This window comes from Rattus norvegicus, chromosome 2, assembly GCF_021556685.1.
Source record: "Rattus norvegicus strain SHRSP/BbbUtx chromosome 2, alternate assembly SHRSP_T2T, whole genome shotgun sequence".
Taxonomy (NCBI): domain Eukaryota; kingdom Metazoa; phylum Chordata; class Mammalia; order Rodentia; family Muridae; genus Rattus; species Rattus norvegicus.
In genome coordinates, this window is record NC_141535.1 from 154,760,327 (window position 1) to 154,771,290 (window position 10,964).

General features: G+C 42.8%; 1 long non-coding RNA gene across 1 annotated transcript; it reads left to right on the forward strand.

Moving 5' to 3' along the window:
* The first annotated feature begins 2,705 nt into the window (after positions 1–2,705).
* LOC147996294 (uncharacterized) lies at positions 2,706–10,185 on the forward strand. The gene is made up of 2 exons (XR_015678060.1): positions 2,706–2,787; positions 9,701–10,185. It is a non-coding gene; the product is annotated as an uncharacterized LOC147996294 (long non-coding RNA).
* The last annotated feature ends 779 nt before the right edge of the window (positions 10,186–10,964 follow it).

Here is a 10,964-nt window from a genome sequence, read left to right on the forward strand (position 1 = left end):
AAAAGAGGCAGAGTTTGCCACGCTTCTGATGGAGAAAAGGTGAGATCTCACACAGAGTGGTCACACAGGAAGCTCCCACAGGCAGGCAGCTGAGGGTGTTTGACGGGGACCAGGTATAGCTGAGCAACTAAAGCAGAGGGCAGGTGGAGAGGCGCAGAGCTAAGAATATTGACAAGGGCAATAAGCATGGCCCAGCAATTGTGTCAGAGGGCAAGTTGAAATTGAAGAACTGTGTGCGTCTATGTCTTTTATCCGTGGATTCAAGGGAAGCAGGGTGGAGGCTGGTAGCAAGGCTCACTCCCAGAGCTTATTCAGGTTAGCAAAAGCCCCTCCTAGAACCTGGACTCTATGGGAAGATCCGGGGATGGAGAAGAAGACAGAGAATAAGGTGAAGCAATAGAAGACACCCCGAGGTTCCAACCTTTAATTGGAAAGGAGGAGAAATCTGTGATCCAAAGTAAGACGGAGGCATTAACAGTGGTCTGATGCAAGAAACCAGGAAGCTCAGGGAATGCTCAGCACTTGAACTGCTGGACTTTGGGAAGACTTTTAAACAAGCAACGGAAGAGCCTGTCACAGCATGGCTTGTGAGGCTGTGGGACATGGGAGTGAATAGGGTCAGTCTGACTGCTATGGAGGTCGAAAACCTGAGCAATATAACTTCGCATCCCACCCCTCCCCTCAAGGCAAAGGTTGCATAACTTGTACTGTGTGAGGGAAGTCTGTCCCTGCTGGACTCACTTATCAGAGTCATTCGGAGCACATGGTCATCTCCATGTGAGGTCCCCAAAAGTCCAGGATTAGAATACAAGAGAGGAGGGAAAGGTACTGTTAAGAGAACGAGGACTAAGAGAAGCTGTAAATTGAAGCCCCGTTCATCGTGCTGGATAGAGCTACGCTCACAGAGGAGTTAAAGAAAAGGCTGATCCAGCAGAGGTCTCAAGGCTGGTATGAATGTTTAGTGACTTTTCTGAACCCTTTGGTAGAGCAAGATCTTTATAAAACAGGGAATGCTTTCACAGATATAGTGACTTAAACCAGCATGTAAAGAGTGTTCTTAAAGTGAGGGAGCAACGTAGAGATGAGAAAATGGTAAAGCAGAGGCAGAGGTCTGTCTGGGTTTCTCAAAAAGTGGCAGCATTCATGTCACCTGGATCTCCTAAGTAAGAATTAATAGAAAGCCAAACTGTGTGCTACAGCATCTCTGGAAGGATCAGAAGACACCTGTGATAGAACAATACAGGCAAAGATGATCAAGCCTGTCCCAGGGGTGGGTAATTGTCTCTTCAGACTGAGAAGGGTACATTTCCCTCCAGCAAAATGTCATGCATGCTAAGGCAAAGAGATGGTTTGCTCAGCCAGAAACACCCCCCACCAGCCAGATACGGTGCATGAGAGGGGAGAGCTGCAGCTACATCCGCAGTACCATCCCAGAGTCTCTCTGGCCCAAGGACTTAACAGGTGCAGTTGGAGAGGGCGGGGCCATGTTTCCCCATGACCCTGAGTACCGAGTTCATTAAGAGTAGAGAAATATTAGCAAGACTCTGTGGAAGAGCTCAATGAAGTACAAACATTCAGAAAAAATAACTGAGGATTACAGAGTTAAATAAGTTAGTGCCTCCTATTCATGCTTGGCACCCAATTTTGATCTGTGAAAGAAGCTATTGATACGAATGGGTGGGACCTTCTCATGCTGTGTTGGACTTTGCTTCTGTTCCACTTCAGTATCTTCTCGTCAATGTCTGGGATCACCTGACACTTGCCAAGAACAGATAACAATGGACTTCAGTGTTCCTTCATCAAGGTTGTCTTTGTAACTTCACTATTAGTTATGGGATGCTTGTTTAGGATGTTGCCTTGCCCTGCCCATTGTCTGGAAAAGACATAATGCTAACCTCTGAGTATTTTGCAGTTTTATAAAGCCACTAAAGGTACGTATGGATACATCTAAAGGAACAAGGATGGGGCTCAGTATACACAAGGCCCCAGATGGCTCTAAAATGCTTACAGCATTGTGGTCTGGTAAGATGCATATGACACCTGACCACGTTATTGACAAAACCCTCAGCAGCCTGTGATTGTAAACGTGAAGAAGCTGTGAGCATTTGAAGGGCTCCTGGGATACCGCTAGATGCCCAAGCGCTATGTCCTCTGTGTAACTTGATAAAGAGTGTTATATGAGGTCGAGACAGAAAGGCTAAGATTCTTGGAGGACAGGATAAACAGCTGTGTGCCCCACGACCCCAGTGTCCCTTCCTGTGAGAAGTCACCATGAGTACAGAAGGCTACAGCTGGGACCTGTGGCAAAAGCAAACTGAGCACTCAGCCATAGAAAGACACAACCTAGCAATGAAATCAGTTTCCAAAATATGAACTTTTGGCATTTTCTAGATTTTTAATTTTGAGTTTTGGAGACAGGCTCTTATGTAACACAGCTACCCTTGAGCTCACTGTGTAGACAATGAAGACCTTGAGTTCCTTATCTTCTTGGTTCCACCTCCCAAGTTCTGGAATCAGACCCACAGGAACAGTAGGGAATTTTGAAAGATTGCTGTGAAACTCCCTGTAAAATAAATGAATGTCTATTTAAAAAACCCCATTTGTAAGTGAATGTCTCACTGTGTAGACTGCCGCAATAGGAAACAGTGTTAACTTCAATCTTAATCTTTTTTTCCTTCTTTTAAAAACAAGGTCTCAATATGTAACCCAAACTGGCCTCCAGACTGCAGTCCTGCTTCTGCCTCTTGAGTGCTGGGGTTACAGGTGTGAACAACCATGCCTGGACAGGTGAGTGTTTTCCAATCCACGAAACACTCGTGTTTAATGTTAGAGCTCTGGCTTAGACAGTGACGACCTACCATCCTCAGGCTATGAAATGGAGACACTAGGGATGATGGCTAACTAGTTTTACTCACACAATTTCTACAGGCAAGTCAGACATAGTTGTTAATAACAAGTATATTTATGGAGTATAATTTGTAAATGGACACTTATAGCTCAAAAATCTGTTTCAGGATTGGGGACATAGCTCATCCAGGAAGATGCTTGTCCTGCAAGCCTAAGGAGTTTAAGCCTTAACAGAAAGCCAGGACTGGGGACATGGAGATAGAATCCCTAAGGCCCACAGCCTCAAGGTAGCTAGCACCTGAGGAACAGAGCCTTAAGCTTCTCTGAACCCTGCACACACACATACACCCTAGCACATGTAAGGACATGTGTATATATGCACACACCTGCAGATACACTTGTCTCGATAACTTGAGATATTAACATGGTGTATTAAATTAAGCAATAGATACTAATTACTTGTGAATAAGTTTTAATTGGGGGAAAACTTTTTTTCCATCTTTATTAACTTGAGTATTTCTTATTTACATTTCAATTGTTATTCCCCTTCCCAGTTTCCAGACCAACATCCCCCTAACCCCTCCCCCTCCCCTTCTGTATGGGTGGTTTTTTTTTGGGGGGGGGACTTTTTAATGAAGTATAATTATATAATTTCCTCCCTCTTCTCTTTTCTCCATCCAAGCCCTTTCATATCTCTCCATTACCTCTCAAAGTTGTGCTCTTTTTAAAATTACATACACACACACACACACACACACATAAAGATACAACCTTCTGACTCCATTTAATGTTGCATGTATGTATATGATAAAAATAATTTTAATAGGTAACATACTAAAATATAAATGATTAAGCAAAAGTTTACTTATTTATTAGTATGTGTATGATGTGTGATTGAACGGTGTGTGTGTGCATGTGTTCGTGTGTATAAATGTAGACCGGTGCATACATCATGGCCTACTAAAGTTAGAGGACAGCCTTTGGTCTTGGTCCTGCTTTCTTCTTTGTTTAACACAGTTTCTTTGTTGTTTATCAATCTGTATACCAGATAGAACATGAGTTTCTGGGAGTTCTGTTTTGGCTCCCATCTCACCATAGGAGCAGAGATTACAGGTGTGATTGCATTTGGCTCTATATGAATTCTTGAGGTTCAATGTCAGCTCCCCGTGTTTACATGACAAGCTCTGCACATGCTGAGCCGCCTCCCACACCATAGCAAGCAAAACTTCTATATGCTTTGACGTGCTGCTTGTGTATAGTTTTTAAAATCTAAATATAGTTGGTTCTGATAGTAATAATAATTTCCTTTTATCAGTCAAAAACTTTGGCATGAGAAGGGACATAAAATACATGAAGTGACCTAGGAAGAGCATTAAAATAGAAAATGTAAAGTCCAACGTGAAGCTCTATAGCTCCAGAGAGAGCTATTCTAACTTTATAGTTTGTGAGATGGATTGACTGTGGGTCTGGTCAGATCATGATATTTTTTTATTTGTAAACCATTTTGGTGACAAAGTTTATAGAAAACAAAAATCATTTCAAAAAATAAAGAACACATTTCTAAACTTTATTAAATGGCTTCAGTAGAACACTGGTTAACAATGCTAGAAGTCACTATGCAGGAAGTGAAATGAAAGGTGAGTAATCTGGTGCAGAGAGCTGTGCTTCAACAAGGAGGCTACAGGACGTAAAGATCTGTGGAGGGAAGGAAGAAAACATTCTGCATAAAATGACATGACTGAGGCACAGGACAAAAAGCTCAGGGTCGGACATTGTGGTACATTGAATGAGAATGGCCCCCATAGGCTCATATATTTGAATGCTTGGTCTTTAGTTGGTGAAACTGTTTGAGAAGGATTGGGGGGTGTGGCCTTGTTGGAGATTAGGTAACTAACCGAGGACCCATAGAGCTGAGACATTAAAGACCTTCCCAAGCTTTATGGACATCTTCAGCACCAATGCTTGCCAAACTTTGAAAACATTGTCAACACTGTATTTCTGCAACATTAAAGACTTTCCCAAGCCTTGTGTCAATAGGTCTTTGAGAATGCAGGTTTTTCACTCTTTGAAGTCAAAGTAGGAAGACCGAGGTTTATTTCCCTGTAGCTGTAGACAGTTTAACAACCAAAGAGGATTCTTACATATGTCAAGAACTTACTAAAGAAAATCTACTCTGTGATAAAATAGTTTCTTTACAGTGACAAGGATAGTGTTGCCTTCCCCCATCTCAAGCAAGTCTATGGTTTCATGAAAAAGGTATTTCTATAAAAATACTTTTATGGTCCCATTGAAAAGGTCTTGTACTGCCATGGCAGTCTTGTACTGCCAAATTAGAGGAAATTCACTTCTAGATCCATGTTTCTCACTTACAAAAAAAACAAAAACAAAAACAAAAACAAAAACTGATCGGCCCAACACCCCCATCACTGGCTTTATCTGAGTAAATCCATGAGCTCCAAGGTCAATGAGAGATCCTGTTTCAAAAAGTAATCTGAATAGCAATTGAGAGAGACAGCATTTGCTAACCTCTTCCTCCTAGCCCGCTGCCCATAGACATGCCCATAAAGATACTACATTCATATCTCTGGCCTGATGAATATTTTCCAACTGCTGCCAGTACTTGTGGGAATGTATCCCAGAACCTGGTCCTTTCTTTCTGGCTGACTTCTCCAACAGCTTAATCAACTCTTTTATTCAGACACCCATAAAGAATCACAAGCTGGTTTTTCAACGCTCAGAAGCTGAGGCAGCAGGGTTTTGAGTTCAAAGCTAGTTTGGGCTACATAGCAAGTACCTAGAAAAAAAAATCAAAGACAAAACAACAACAATAACAAAAAAGTTAGGCTTTATAGTTGCTAATTTTTTTGTTGAGAATCCAGATAAATCAGATAACAAGCTTAGAGTTGAGGCAGATGTGGTACCTATATCTACCCCTCAAAAAAGTTATATGAGGTCAATACTTCTACAGCAAAATACAAGTTGGCAAGACAAAAACACAACAAATATATTTGGTTAAACACTCAGAATGATGACCTCTGCACTTGGAAGAAGTCTATGTTTATGTCTGAAGTCAATGAAAAACAGACAGCAATGTGGGAATGAGACTGGGTGAAAGGTCACTGGGTCAGCACAGTGATGGAAAATCCTGCAAGGTTCACTGCTTCAGAGTCTCCTTGGCTGCATGTGCCACATGTTTGGGACAGTGTGTGTGTGTGTGTGTGTGTGTGTGTGTGTGTGTGTGTGTGTGTGTGTGTGTGTGTGTTTTCTGTGATCCATTTTGGGAGAAGGAGATGGGAAACAGGAAGGTGTGTCAAGACAGGACAAGGAGTGTCTCTAAGGCCCTTCAATGCTGTCTGCCCAAAGTTCTCAGCACACCACGGCTCCTTTCTGAGGGGTGTTGGGACCTGAGCCCTGACAGAATCTATCACCTGTGATTGCTGAAGAGACTTTTGTAGTAGTTAGAGTTTATCCTATCTCTGGCCATCTACAATTCGACTTTTGTCTTTCTTATAAATGAGAGAAGAGGTAGCTCAGTGAGTTAAAAGCAGTTGTTTACAACTGATTTTCCTTGTTCTTCAGTCATCAACCCAATAAAAAAAATTTTTTTTGGTTTCCCTGCTTTTGGTCCTTTTCTTTTCTTTTCTTTTTTTCCCCCTGTCTTTTTTCTCTTAAGGTCACAATTGTCATTTTAGATTCTGCACCAGAAGGAGACAGGAGCTTAAAAAATAAGTCAGCCAACTGTCTTGGGAGTGAGTGTAGAGCTTACTTTCTAAACTGAGCTGGGAGAGAGCTAACAAGCTTGCTTGAATCTTCCTTGGAATTGCAAATTGCATTAGAGAAGCTGCCCAGAATGCTGGAGCTGCAAAAGAAAAGCATGCTGATCCCATTTCCCTATTCATAGAGGAGAAGATTGGGTCTGGGCTGTGCTGGAAGCCCCAGGAGCAACTGTAGTCGTGCATTGCTGGCTTCCAACTTGGGCTATGAAAGTCACCAGCTGGGTGACCCTCATGATTCATTTCTCTCCTCTCTCATGGATCTCCTCTTATGACATGGAATGTCTGCTGCTGGGCCTTCCTCACATTGAAGGAATGAAGTTATATCTGTAGGCTATAACTAGAAAAAAAATCTACATTGCAGTTGGCAAGTTGGTGCTCTCCTGTTTTCTCAATGGTTGTACTGGCTGGTTTTGTATGTCACCCCGACACAAGTCGGAGTTATCACAGAGAAAGGAGCCTCCCTTGAGGAAATGCCTCCATGAGACCCAGCTGTAAGGCAGTTTCTTAGTGATAAAGGGGGGAGGACCCTGCCCATTGTGGGTGGTGCCATCCCTGGGCTAGTGGTCCTGGTTGTCTGAGAAAGCAAGCTGAGCAAGCCAGGGAAAACAAGCCAATAAGTCACATCCCTCCATGGCCTCTGAACCAGCTCCTCCTTCCTGACCTGTGTGAGTTCCAGTCCTGACTTCCTTTGGTGATGAACAGCAATGTGGAAGTGTAAGCTGAATAAACCCTTTCCTCCCCAAATTGCTTCTTGGTCATGATATGTGTGCAGGAATAGAAACCCTGACTAAGACAATGGCTGTCTGTGGGGGTTTTGAATAAGAATGACCCCCCTCATAGGCTGTATATTTGAATAGTTTTTTTAAATTTGCTTTGTTTTGCAGAGATAAGGTTATGTTCACTTATTTACAATTGTAAATAATAAGGAAATTGTGAATGGCTGGAGATAGGATAAGCTTTAATTTCTACAAAGCTCTTCCAGTTAGGAAGGATTGGGAGGTGTGGCCTTGTTGTGGGGAGGTATGTCACTGAGAGTGAGCTTTGGGGTTTCAAAAGCCCACGGTGGTCTAGTCTTGCTCTCTCTGTCTGCCTCCCACCTGTAGATGGAGATGTAAGCTCTCAGTTCCTACTCCAGTGCCACCAACTAGACACTTCCTCTAATAAGTTACCTTGGTCATAGTGTCTCTCCACACCAAGGAACATTAACTAAGCCAGTGTCTAATGACGAAGTCACAACACACTTCCTTTCAGCCACATCCATTTTTAACTGCAAAAGTAGTATCAGACAATGCTTCTTTTTATACAATGGAATAAGCGTTCCGATGGTTGGAGAAGGTTGCCTTTGAAGACATGAAGGACTGAAGAAAACAGAAACGAACAAAGTGTAGATTGGTTGTTTCCAACTTACATTCCTTACAAAGGTTAGAGCAGAGAAGACACCTTTCAGTGTGAAAGCTAACATCCTCTTTGAAAACTCACTTCCTTTCTCTCTTGTACCTGGCTTCTTAGGAAATTGCATAAACAACAGTGTTGGGCTGTTGGATCTCAAACATGAGCTTGGTCTAAAACAATAGACCAACCACAAATCTTTTTCAGCATTTTAAAGAAGATTTATTTATTTATTTATTTATTTATTTATTTATTTATTTATTTATTGAATGTGAGTACACTGTAGCTGTCTTAGGCACACCAGAAGAGGGCATCGGATCTCATTACAGATGGTTGTGAGCCACCATGTGGTTGCTGGGATTTGAACTCAGGACCTCTGAAAGAACAGTCAGTGCTTTTAACCGCTGAGCCACCTCTCCAGCCCCAGCAAATGTTTTTCTAAAGCTCACTTTAACATCGAACAATTTTTGTTCCTTTTTTTATTTGTGTTTTTGTTTTGTTTTGAAAATATATGTGTATGTAGTGTGTGTGTGTGTGCACATTTGCACGTATGTGTAGGTGCACATACATACCCATGAGTGTAGAGGCCAGAAGCTGATGTCCAAGTAGCTTCCTAGACATCTCTCCACCATCATATATTGAAAAAGGTTTCTCACTGCACCGGCTTGCTCTGGGATCCCGTGTTCACCTCCAGAAGCCAGGATTCACGCCCACCTAGCTTTTTATGTGGTTTGGGGGACCTGAACCCTATAGTTTTCACATCTGCTAGGCAAATGCTTTACCCACCAAGCCATTTCCCAGCCCTGTCTTCTACTTTTAGAGTAAATTTTACTTGCTATAATGAAATCATTATTTAGCAATATTAATTTATTTTTAATTAAAAATAATACTTTAGATTTCACTTAAAAGTCTGCTTTTCCACTTTCTCAGGAAAACATGCAGTTCCCTTCTACATCAGACCCACACTCCCACATGTGAAACTGAGGGGCAACTCTTGCCTTGAGTGAGCACCTGCTTTCCAGACTCTCTGGCACCTACCGTTTCCATGCATTAATGAACGGTCTGCCCAGTGCAGCAAATAGTGCCTCGACTGCTGTGAAGGCACGAAGCAGAGCGTTTGGGCAAAGGTGTCTTTATTCAGACCTCTCCCTGGATCCAGGAGCTATGATGTCCTTTCTTCACACTGGAGTTAGGTCTATAAATTAGACTCTCTAATCATATTGGGCTTTCCTGAACCCTGTTTCTGACAAACAGGGACAGGTAACCATCTGAGCCTTTTCTGAAATTCTGCAGCCTTTGGTGCTAGCAGGACTTTGATAACGGACCAGCCTTCCCAATAGGATTTCATAAGATTCGGAGTGGCCTCTTGTTTATCTGTGGAAGCACCAGACACAGACCCTCCCTTCCTGTTCTCTCTCCAGTGAATTGTTAGTTCAGCTGTTTCCTGCTTTCTCTCCCAAACAAGAATCTAGTTGAGCTGACTGACACAGACTTCCCCCAGGACAATTCGATACCAACTGTCAGGTCTCTTTGCTAACACCTAGTCCCTGATGAGAGACTTTGACCTTGATGCCAGGCAAACTTCCCCTCCCACAATAGTCTGAACACAGCCTGTTTCCTTACTCACTTGCCCGCCCTCCTTTTCGACCCACACACCCGCCGTCAACTCTGTTCTGAAATTTGTACAGGTCTTTGCCCAGAGTGTGACCCTGTCAGTAAGTGTCTTGGATGCAGTGAACCACAGCACTGGGAAGAGAATGGGGCTGAACGTTTACAGGAAAGGAAGCTCTGTCTGAAGAGAAACAGGAGGCTGCACACCTGTGATCCCAGCTTGTGGGAAGCTGAGGCAAGCGGATGTGACATCCAAGGCCAGCTTGAACTACCTGAGAATACTGACCTCATAAACAAAACCAAGCAAACACAAGAAAGTCACATGGAGGCTGGAGGCTCCTGTAAGAAGCAAGATTTAAGCACATCTCCGGCTCTTCTCGGCACGGGAGCTTTGCCCACCTGACTCTGAGCATCCAGATAATTAGGTTGTGTTCACTGTGTTAAGATATACATCAGCGCTACATCAGACTGGCCTTCGGGGTGCTCTGTTGTGCACATGCGCACAAGCCCTTGTAGACTCGACATTCTTTTCAAACTTCAATAAAAGTTTCTCTTTAAACAACTTAATTATCTTGTCTAATTGAGCTCTTCCCCCAAACCCCTGCATAAGCCACTACTCTGTCTTCTAGCCCTTCAGCCCTAACACTCCAAATAAAGTTCTTGGTTCTGTACAGACTCACTGTTTGAGTTGATTGGCAGGTTCTCCTTGGTTTAGGATAGTGGGAGAAAGAGGTTCCAAGGAGTCAGGGACAGATAACTGAAGCAAATTTGGAGATATTCAAAAGAAAGACTTTACAATGGTCATCTTCTAAATGCCCTCTGCCCTTGCTTAAAAAACTGCCTCAAGACAACATCTCTACATTATGGCCCCCACCATGGCTACCTGATACAGCCTCAGTTTCCTTTACCTGTAGAAAACACAGCCCTGACCTGCTTAAAATATACATTAATATCACAGTTTGATTAACTGTTCAGTTCAACAGTGCAAGCTGAACGACCTTGTCAAACTATCACAGAACACACAAAACCACTACAGGGAGTGGGGTGGAATCATGTCACCAAGGAACCTCCATGCCTTTCTACCTGTGCAGCCTTAGAAAATGCGTTTTCTGCTAAAGTCAGAAGTTTCACATGACTTACCGAATCAGCTTGCTGAAGTGAAACTAAGAATGCTCTGTTTCGTAAGTTTCACATAGTGGGTTCGTGCGATTCTCCAAGATGGCAGTCCATGCAAAATAAAAATCTCTGAAAACCTGGCTGTAGCTGAGGTGTTTATCATCATCGATATAATCATTCAAAATATGATTGGAGATTAGATGAGCTAATTTATGGAGGACAGGA